This window comes from Betta splendens, chromosome 3 (genome assembly GCF_900634795.4).
Source record: "Betta splendens chromosome 3, fBetSpl5.4, whole genome shotgun sequence".
Classification (NCBI taxonomy): Eukaryota; Metazoa; Chordata; class Actinopteri; order Anabantiformes; family Osphronemidae; genus Betta; species Betta splendens.
This window is the reverse complement of record NC_040883.2, coordinates 16631514-16641431: the sequence shown is the minus strand read 5'-3', so window position 1 is coordinate 16641431 and position 9918 is coordinate 16631514. Positions and strand designations below refer to the sequence as shown.

Here is a 9918-nt window from a genome sequence, read left to right as displayed (position 1 = left end):
GTTCAACGCAGAGAAGTGAACGGACATGAAAAGAGCCTTGTGCCTGCGCCAGTGAAGGCGTCGCCATGTCTCACCTGAGCCGTGGCAGCCGTTCATTTCCATGGAGGCTCCGTCTTTGCGGTGGAAATTCATCCCGACAGGAAAAGCACATGTAATGAATGAATCAAATGAGTGCCTTCCATGTGTGTGGGCTCGCTGCGAACGCGCTCACTGGCTCACTCTTACTAGCCGAGATACTTTTTGGAGCCGAGTCATCATAATTGCCATCATTACAACCAAATTAGTTTCCCCTGTGCTTTTCTTATTGTGAAAATGGATCCATTAACTAGCACAACATTTGCTGAAGGTTATGTTTGATGAAGACACTGTAAACGACTGTACGAGTGATTCAGAGGCTCAGTTTACAACCATGGCTCGGTTGTTTTCTTATTAATGTGACGTGTGGGGGAGTCCCACGCTTTTAGTTTGAATGCAAGACTTGACTGCAAATTTACTGTATTTGCCTTCTTGGAGAGATTTATATGTTGTTTTATATTTAATTATATTTATATGGACTAAACTTTTGTCAAAGCATGTGGTTGAAAACAAACGCTTATTACTGTAGCTTAGCATCACAAACACACTGTAGCTCAACAACAAAAAGAAACGGTTCCTACTTTACTGTTACCTTTTAATCCTACATTATAGAACAATATCATGAGCGCTGCAATTCATATTTGTACTGTTTGACAGGAGCAGCTACCAAACTATGGGCTTTGTCTTAATTGGGCTTTGTGGCTAAAGAAAGGTTTGAATTACTGTAGGTCACAACAAGTTCATAATCATTAAAGTCTCCACCGCAGGTGAGAGCGTGTTTCTGACTCAGCCTTCACAGTTCTGGGTAAAAACTCATACAATGTTCCAGGATATTTTTCTTTTTGCTTGTCAGTGGCCACCTTACCACCACCACCACCCCCATGGGTGATGCTAAGGTGGGCCCATTTCTTGCACTTATTATGAGCAGGAACTCAAAGGTGGCTCTCACTCATTTTAAAGTTGCCAGAATGGTTTGTTCTGTATTTCTGCCCATGTAGGCACAGTGTCCACAGGCACCTGGACATAGCAGATGTTTGTAAATTGATATGAATCATGTGAAATCTGGTGTGTATCTGTACGTAACTTCAAAAGTTAAGGGCATATGGAAGATTCTTGATTGATGAAATGTCACCGACGTATAAAGTTGTGAAAATATGTGAATCCCAGTTAATTATGTATTCAGGATCTGGGTATGAAATGTCATCATGACTTGGACTGCCTGTGAGCTGACTTTAAAAAAAACAAGACGAGGATGACGCATGAGTTTAGGTGTTAAATGATGGACAGAAGTACGAAGAAATGAGGCTGAAAGAAATGTTACAGTGTTTGACAGAGGGAGCTGGAAATCTCTGACCACTGAGAGACGGAGCCATGGTGATGAGTTTGAAATGTGGTTTTAGACATTCGTCAAAGACTAAAACAATGTAATATTCAGGTAAACACACAATGGAGACACTTTCCAGAGCAGGGTTTGTTGTTGTAGCGATATAGAGCTTAGTGTCAAGGCCTTAAAACAAGACCTTGATTCTGCAAATGTTAGGAAAATAACCTTTTGGAAGTCCTTGACAGAAAATGACTTTTTTTAAATTGATTTTTTTGTAGTGTACTAACATCAGCGTGTTTGACATTTAGCAGGAAGCAGTGTACAAAGACGTGTCCTTCACAGGACACAAAGGTGAGCTTGGGCAGGTGTGTTTGGGAACGGCATCAATTCCAAGATGTCTCAGATGCTTAAATTAAGGTATTAAAAGTGGATTTTTCTACAAACTACAATTTGCGATGAAATGTTACCGCTTCCCTTTTTTCGCATTCAGCATATTGTCACACTTTGTTTTAGTCTTTGCTCTTTAGATCTGCCATTTTCCTTGTGTTTGGATGGGACGTATGAACCACATGCACCTGTTCAATCCCGATTTCCTTACAGGATGTGCAGCCTTGCAATTGTTAGACCCAACGCTCTCCTCCACAGTCATGTTCTCCAGCCTTTGGTGGCGAATAATCACGAGGCTTTCCCAGGCCAGATGGACGAGTAATCCCAGCAGGACTTGCTCCAACTTAGACACAGGAGGTGTCCAGGAAGCCTCCAGATCAGATGCCAGAACCAACCAGTGGCTCCAGTACAACAAGCGTGATAACGAACCACGCAGCCTCCGTGCCTGGTTACTGTGGGACACGTTCACACCTGCAAACAGGGAGGGAGGACGCAACACTTCAATAAAAGCAGTGCGCTGCAGACGGGGATGAGAGCATGCAAACCCCACACAGGAAGCAAGACCTTTGGTTTATATGAGCAACAATAATAAGGTCTCTGCTGCAGTAATTTATTGTGTGTCCAATGAGTCACTGAATCAAGTCTCAACTCCACACCCCTTATTAAACCTATAGTCTGCCCACACACGTATTGTCACCTGAAGCTTTTCTCAGAACTGTGCTGCATGTATAGATTGAGCCACGCTTTTCCTCTTCAATTTGGAGCTTCTTCACAGATTGTTAGGTTAATAAATCACTGCATTAATCTCCAGCACAACGTGCATTTCTCCATTATTCCTGTCTGTTTGGACTTTTGTAATGGACTGTATTTAGGGCTCAAGCATAAGAAAATCTCTTGAATCCAGTTAATCCACAGAACTGTCTTAACCAAAAGGAAAATAACTGCATTTCTGCATATATTCTTCTAGACCATATATGTCCAATGAAAAAAAGGGAGTGAAATTAAAATACCACAAAACACGTGGTTTAATCAGCGTTATATTTGTCTTTTGCCATTTCTGGACTTTTATGTGCATACATATTTTAGTGAAGCCTCTGTTTTCTGTGACTTTCCACTTTTCCAGGACCTAAACAAACCCTGTCAGCTTGGGAAGGAAAAAAAATATTTGCACGCCAGATCTAGCTCACCAGCTGCCTATTGAGGCCTGTTCTAGGGACATAGGAACTTGTTACATCTGCTGTCTGGGTGCTGTGATCTGTAGCTTTGCGTTCATCACTATTTGTGCCTTGCAAATTAAAACATGGAGAAATGTAAGCTTTTATTATTTATACGCACTATACATGTTCTACATTAAGTCTTAAAAAGGAGATAAGATGCTTTAACAGAAACAATGAGCTACAAACATTTTATCTTTTATGATTAATATCAGGGACTCTTCATCAGAGGCTCGTGTGGGAATCATTCCGTTGTATAAAAATCTGGTAAACTTTAATTTCCCTCAGTCAATGTAAAGAGCTCATGAATTACAGTATCACCTACAATCTGTGCCGAGTTACTGTTGCCTATAGTAACAAGCCATCAAACATCTGAAAGAGGAGATACTTCTATATTAACATTGAATTATTATGTAAATGAAGTAATTGTGACAATCCCACAAAAAGTATTATTTGGATTGGTGTTTGGTTGTAATTTATAACATTAGCTCGCTCTTGTTTGACTTTTGTTGGTCAAAGATGCTAGAGCAGCCAGTGAAGCGTCTAAAGAGGACGATGGTGGAGACCTAAGTGGAGCTAAAAGAGTGGGAGTATTTAACTTTCATGTTTTCATATTTCAAACATTAACTTTCACTATATTACATGATCCACGGATGCAGGAAAATCAGAAGCCTGGTTTCATATAACCCTGTTCAGCGCGGCGTCGTGCACAGTATGTGTGTTGTGGGCGTTTGTGTTGCATGACGCAGAACATCAATTGTGAAAGAAAACCTCCAGCAATCCTGTGGAGAAGGAGCGCTGCTGAGTGGTCCTGCTCGTGGTTAACAGCTGCATTTATAGAATACTGTAAGACTTGTAGCATTTGAAGCTGTTTTTAATTTCAAATGTGCTGTTGATTAAGCTACTAGGCCGAACGTTTGCCAAAGTGTTGCACAAACAACAGACTGTTTGCCTCGTCACCCCTCGTTTTACAAGGCTCACACACAATTATTCCCTTTCAGTTCGTCTGTGTTGCTTTGCAGCATGACTCCTTTATTAACGGCATCTCGTCAAACACACACAGTGCCTGGAGGTCTCTGGGAAAGCCTTGCTTAACTGTACTGGCAGAAGTACAGTGTGTGCGCAAGAGGGAACTAGTGACGTGATTCAACCCTCTGATGTCTCTCATGGAGGACATCGACTGAGAAATTATTAATTAGCTTTGCACTAGAGTGGTACGCTGGAAATACTATCAGCTATACTTGAGGCTATAAAGTTTGGCTCCTATATGATTTTTCTCAATGGATGGATGAGCTTGTTTACAGAATTTATATTTAACCTGTGTTTTCCCATTCGCTTGTTGTATAATGGCTTACTGGAACACAATAGAATGAGCATTGTAATATTAAAATTTTTGTTTAAACTCCGGTTTTGTTTACATGTTTTAACACAAACATACAATAAATCAAATGCACAGTCTTAGTTTTAACAGCACCTAATTATCCCATACAGTGGCTCCATAATGTAAAATGTCACTGACCTCTTTAGGTGAGTAATGGGAGCTTAATTGTGTCTTCAAAACTCGGAAGTGCACCTGTGCTTCATGACAGCCCTCCAGTGTCCAGAACCAGCGGCTCTTTGGGCTGATTTGCTGAGTAGGTGTCAGACAGACGTGTTTCCTTGATGTTCTGGAGCTTGTGAAATAAAGAAATAAATTCTCTTAACGGTGGCATTGTCAGAGTCGTCCCTGGTTCCTTTGTCCTTTCTCTTAGTATCTGCAGATTCACATTAGGATGGGATCCGACTACAACCTGCTGCTCACTGGACTTCCTGACAGACTAATATGTGGTTCTCTGCACTGCCCTGCAGAGGGCATATGCACACTCGGAAAAACCTTAACACAGCTATAATTGGAATTTTACTAAAACAATGTATTGTCAGAGTTCAATATACTGTAAAAGGGTCTGCTTGCATTAATGACCCTCCAGGAATTATTCTCCTGACTCTACTCTAATACCCTGAAACCTAACATCATTGTTTATCTTTCCGTCCCTTAAAATCACGTTTTTGACTCTACTTTTATTTTTTGGCTCAGGCAGTCAAATTCCTTTAAAAATGCTCCATTAATAATAATAACAGATAAGTGGATAGACACACTGACGCACACACGCAGTGTGATCGCGAGTCTGTGATCCTATATTTTGTTTGCTGAAAGTGCTTTAACAGCAGTATTTAAAAATAGGCTCAGAGGAGTCAGAATCCTTAAACAGTTCCTTCACCAGAAAATGCCTACAGTGCAACGCTTTGTTCAAATGTTCACGGACTTTTATTAATCTCCACATCATTAGGCCAGCTGTTCGAACGGAGCATGACTACAGTACAGTACGTGAGCAGCAAATGAAGTGGTTGATTGCTGTATTAATAGCCACATGCTTTAGTGATCATGTCTACGGTTTTGGAGGGTGCGGTGACTCATATCTTGTTGACATGGAGACCAAAATAGTAGCCAAATGGAAGAGGACATTCAGTCTACCCTTGAGACTTTACACGATGGTTAGGAAAATGGAGAGAGAAATACAGAATGAGAAGAGTGACAGAATGAGAGAGGATAGAAGAGGAGCGCTTAGGTTTGTGTTGTATAAGCCAACGGTGAGTCACACTCACTGTTTGAATCTTGAGAGCTAATAGAAAATCGTTTTTTTTCTCTCACTAGAGAGTGGGTTAACTCTGCAAGGACAAAAAAGGAAATAGGGTGATTCGACTAACAAAAAGCGTCTGCTTCATGCAATGCATATCAGGGTCACTGAGTGCATTAAACGCAGTAGGTTGTCTGATGTTTCTAATGGGCAGGGATTTTAGAGTCGTAACCCCGTAGCGTCTCCATTTGACAGGAGATGCTACAGTCGCACCAGGATGTGAGCATGAGTCCGAGGGCAGTGTCGATCCGACGGTTGATTCACGCACCATATTCTGTGAAGACTAAAAATATAGGTGTAGCTCATCTTTAAAGATGCTAAACAAACAGTCATTGCTGATATCTCTGGTACAGTATGAGTGGCATCGTAACAAAGTATCACTATTTGATCATGTGGGAACAAGAATGTTTTGCATCTTCAGCCTGAGCCTTCATTTCCGAATTCATGCTCAAAAGGTAATTTGATCCTTGTTTACTTTAGTCAACGGAAGAAGGCAATGAGAGGCCTTAAGCTCAACAAACTGGAAACCATGTCATGGCTTAAGCCAACACTATTCTTTAAAGGTGCCCTGTGGAGGTTTTGGCCACTAGGAGCGCTAATGAGTAACGTTTTTAGCAGCAAGGTTCACAGTGCTGTCAGTTTGGCCATGTCTTTTTAATGTCCTACACAAACTGCAACTAGGAAACCAGGAAATCCTCGACCTCTTTTGCTTAATGAGGTGACAATTGATGTTTGAATTAATTCCACCCATCAACAGTAAATAAAGTGACATTTGTTTTGTGAGTAATTTTAGTCCAAATATGGGACCTTTCGACAGATTTCCATGACCCACTCCCTATGCAGCACACTGTTGAAATTACACCAGTGTTTCCTTCCATTGTCTACGCTCGGTAGACTTTGTGGCCATATAAAAGGAAAGCAGCATGGTTTTCTGGTGCTCCATCAATTGCAAATGCAGTTCCACAATGAAGAGGCAGGAGAAGCCGAACCTCGCCATCAGCAGGACTTTCAGATTGAGAGGCTGGAAATTAATCTGACAGCATGCTTTCAAAAGACAGCCTGCAGCTACAGGACGGACGCGGGCTAATATTTTGTTTCTTTTACTTTTGCCTCTGCAGTTTTTAATTATGTTTGGAGACTTTATGGGTGGAGTGTCACACTGAGTTGGTCTTTGTGGCTAAAAAGGCCCACGTTAAATATATCGTCAACTTGGTGTTTGTTGTTATTGTTGTAGATGATGTTGTTGTTACTATAAATATTTTCTACAGGGAACAGTTTAAAAATGAATGCCGGCGTATACAGTAGGGAAGACTGGCTGTTTTAGGAGATGCTCAAATGCAGAAAACAAGGCAAAAGGATGTTCCTAACATGGTAACACATGCAAGACTCATAAATTAATTAATGAGTGCAAGACTCATTATTCAATCTGATATTTTACTGACCTAAACAATGAACTGATAATTACCAATGAAATGAATGACTGTCTTATCAGATAATTGCCTCACATGGCAATATGTATTCATTTCTACTGTAAATAACATTCCGTAGACTTTTCTTGCATCGTCACACTAGGAACATTCTAACACATTTATAGGTCATGATACAGACACTAAACCTAATCATGATTTATACTGTCACGTCTGACAGGAGCCGGTCGGATGAAGGCGCATCTTGTTCGTGTGAGAGGATACTCTCCATCAGACACATGACACCACCGGGTGAGAAACAACAGTGAGCACTGTACTGACGCTAGCGTGCTTGGATGCGAGAATATGGCTGGAGGGGACAGTGTCACAATGAGCATCTATATGGACGGAAAGAATGAAAGACAGGACCACATACGCTGATCATGCAAGAATGCAATTAATGGACATGCATTCTGCACGATTTAAATGGTAATTTGGGGCTGGGACATCTTAACTTAGTTGCGCTGCAGTGTCCTTCCGCTTTGAGTGAAACATATGCACCAGTAAATGAGACTCTTCATTAAGTTACAACTTGGAACCATTCTTTGATTTAAAAACCAGGAACAATTTGCCCACATTTGCTAGTAAGGCATTATATCCATGAGTAACTTTTAATGAGTGGTAGTTTTAGGCCTTAAGACTTAGATGCTTCTTTAGAACAATTTGTCCCCCATTGCTGCTGAAGAATTATATCCATGAGTAACCTTTAATATGAGAATGTTAGCTGTAGGCTTTAATAGTTAACATTTCTAGGTCACCATGTCCACGAGCCTCATCTATCTGAGCCAGTACACCCTGATCCAGATTCTGTTTAATTCCATGACCACGGATTCGTAGTAAATGTACTAGTTCTCGGTTGGGGGGGGGGTAATTGCTGGAAATGAACCTCATATGCAACAACACAGCACTGAAACTGGAATGACTTCATTTACAGTATGTATGTTGTCAAAGCTCCCTTTCACAGGCAGTCATGTCCCAAGGTTATGCATATACAGCCATACTGTCTGAACAACATGACAAGTGCTTCATTACCTTGAAATGCCAAAGTAGACTGTGTTTTGTTTGGTTCACTTCACAGCCTGCTCCGTCTCTGTGATCCTTTTGACTGAGATCCTCCTTATTTGTGTCAGCCACAGTCATCAGACAAAAGGAGCTTTATTATAGTCTGGGAATGACGAACATCGGACATCCAAGGCTGTTCTAGAAGAAGGTGATCATTGTGACCAGTGACAGTGCTCTGAGGACAGACAGAGAGCGTCATCTGGTGTTACGGTCACACTATCTCTGGGTTTCTAAAAACTGTAGTAGCCTTAGCATCAAATTGTCCATTTAGGCTCGCCTTTCTTCTTGAGTCAGTCTAGCAGGGGAGACACAATGAGACAATAAATGACATTTTCAGAGCATACAGCACAACCGTGTTCTTCTTATGAAGGAAGAGGATAAAGGAGCAATAATCCGACACTTGAATCTGTGCGTACAGTCGCCATGTCCAGTTATGGTTTATATTTATGATCATTGTTGGACAGGTGACAAGCAAGAGATGCCGTTGACTGGATGAGTGGGGCATGAGGTGCAAAGCCTGAAGGTGGTGCAGGAGCAAAGGCCACGCTGTCACAGAAGCGCCGTGATGTGTTTACTGCTGGCTGCTGTAAACACATCACTGACATGTCCTCGCCTTGTGAAGCTGATACATTGACTGTTAGCGCGGCCTCGTTACACGCCCAGCACTCGCACAGCAGCGTTAGCATTCACTCACTGGCATTAATTGTCCAAAGCTCTATGAAGCGGGCAACTGCGGAGTTCGTGATCATTATGTTATTACTATGAGCAACCATGCTTTGCAACACACACAGACACTTGGGTTATTAAAAAAAAGGTGAAAATATTGATTTCAGTAGCTTTCATGTCAAAATGTAACACTTCAAATGTCAGTTTATTATGTTTTATGGTGAACAAATTATTTGTTATTTGAAAAATGTGTTGTGTTGAAAATCATAAAATATATGAAAAATAATAATAAATAAATAAATAATAACTATAGAAATGTACAATATTCACTTGTGAAATATATAGTTACCTCAAACACGCAATAGTTTATGATTAACATATTTCCCACCACTAGGTTTTAAACTGGTTTACTGCAGTTATCAACCCGTTTTACTCTATGTAATGTATCAGTGTATTTTGGATTCATGGTGTTGTAAATGGTGACTAATCTTCTGTTATGTGACATACAGTACAGTTACACAGTTTTCGTCTCACCAAATCCAACACATGCTCTGTTGCGTTTGAGCCCAGCGTTGGAGCGTTGGAGAGGGGGGGTGGGGTGGGGGTCCAAACTCCAGAACACTGTACGTGGAAGGCAACTAGTTTGGAGCACTGAGAAAGTCCAGCCACTGTGGGGTAGTGTTTCTCTTCCTAAGAGTTTGACTACACCCACAACTGTGCTAAGAAACTATTGCAACCTACTAATGCACGCGTCTTGTGTGACACGTACTGCATGTGTTTATAATACATCAGCATATTTTACAGCATGTCCACATGGACAATACATTTAAATAGTGTTTCTTGGCAAGCTGTGGATTCAAAATATATTTGGCAAAAGTACTGGAATCCGAATGTCACATCACACATGTTATAAGACAACATACAGTACATAAACTGCTCTAACAGGCAGATTGTTTGCACACTTCCAAAATATGGACACATTTTAGTGTCAAACCAAATTTCATTGCTGTCATTAAAGGTTCTGCATAATCTTTCTCCATGTTGTCCAA

The 9918-nt window shown here is 41.0% G+C and overlaps 1 long non-coding RNA gene across 1 annotated transcript; it reads right to left on the bottom strand.

Annotated features, from left to right (window-relative positions):
• Nucleotides 1–1450: 1450 nt before the first annotated feature.
• On the bottom strand, nt 1451–8780 carry LOC129603917 (uncharacterized). The gene is made up of 3 exons (XR_008694273.1): nt 8174–8780; nt 4520–4673; nt 1451–2257 (listed from the first exon to the last, which is right to left on the bottom strand). It is a non-coding gene; the product is annotated as an uncharacterized LOC129603917 (long non-coding RNA).
• Nucleotides 8781–9918: the final 1138 nt, after the last annotated feature.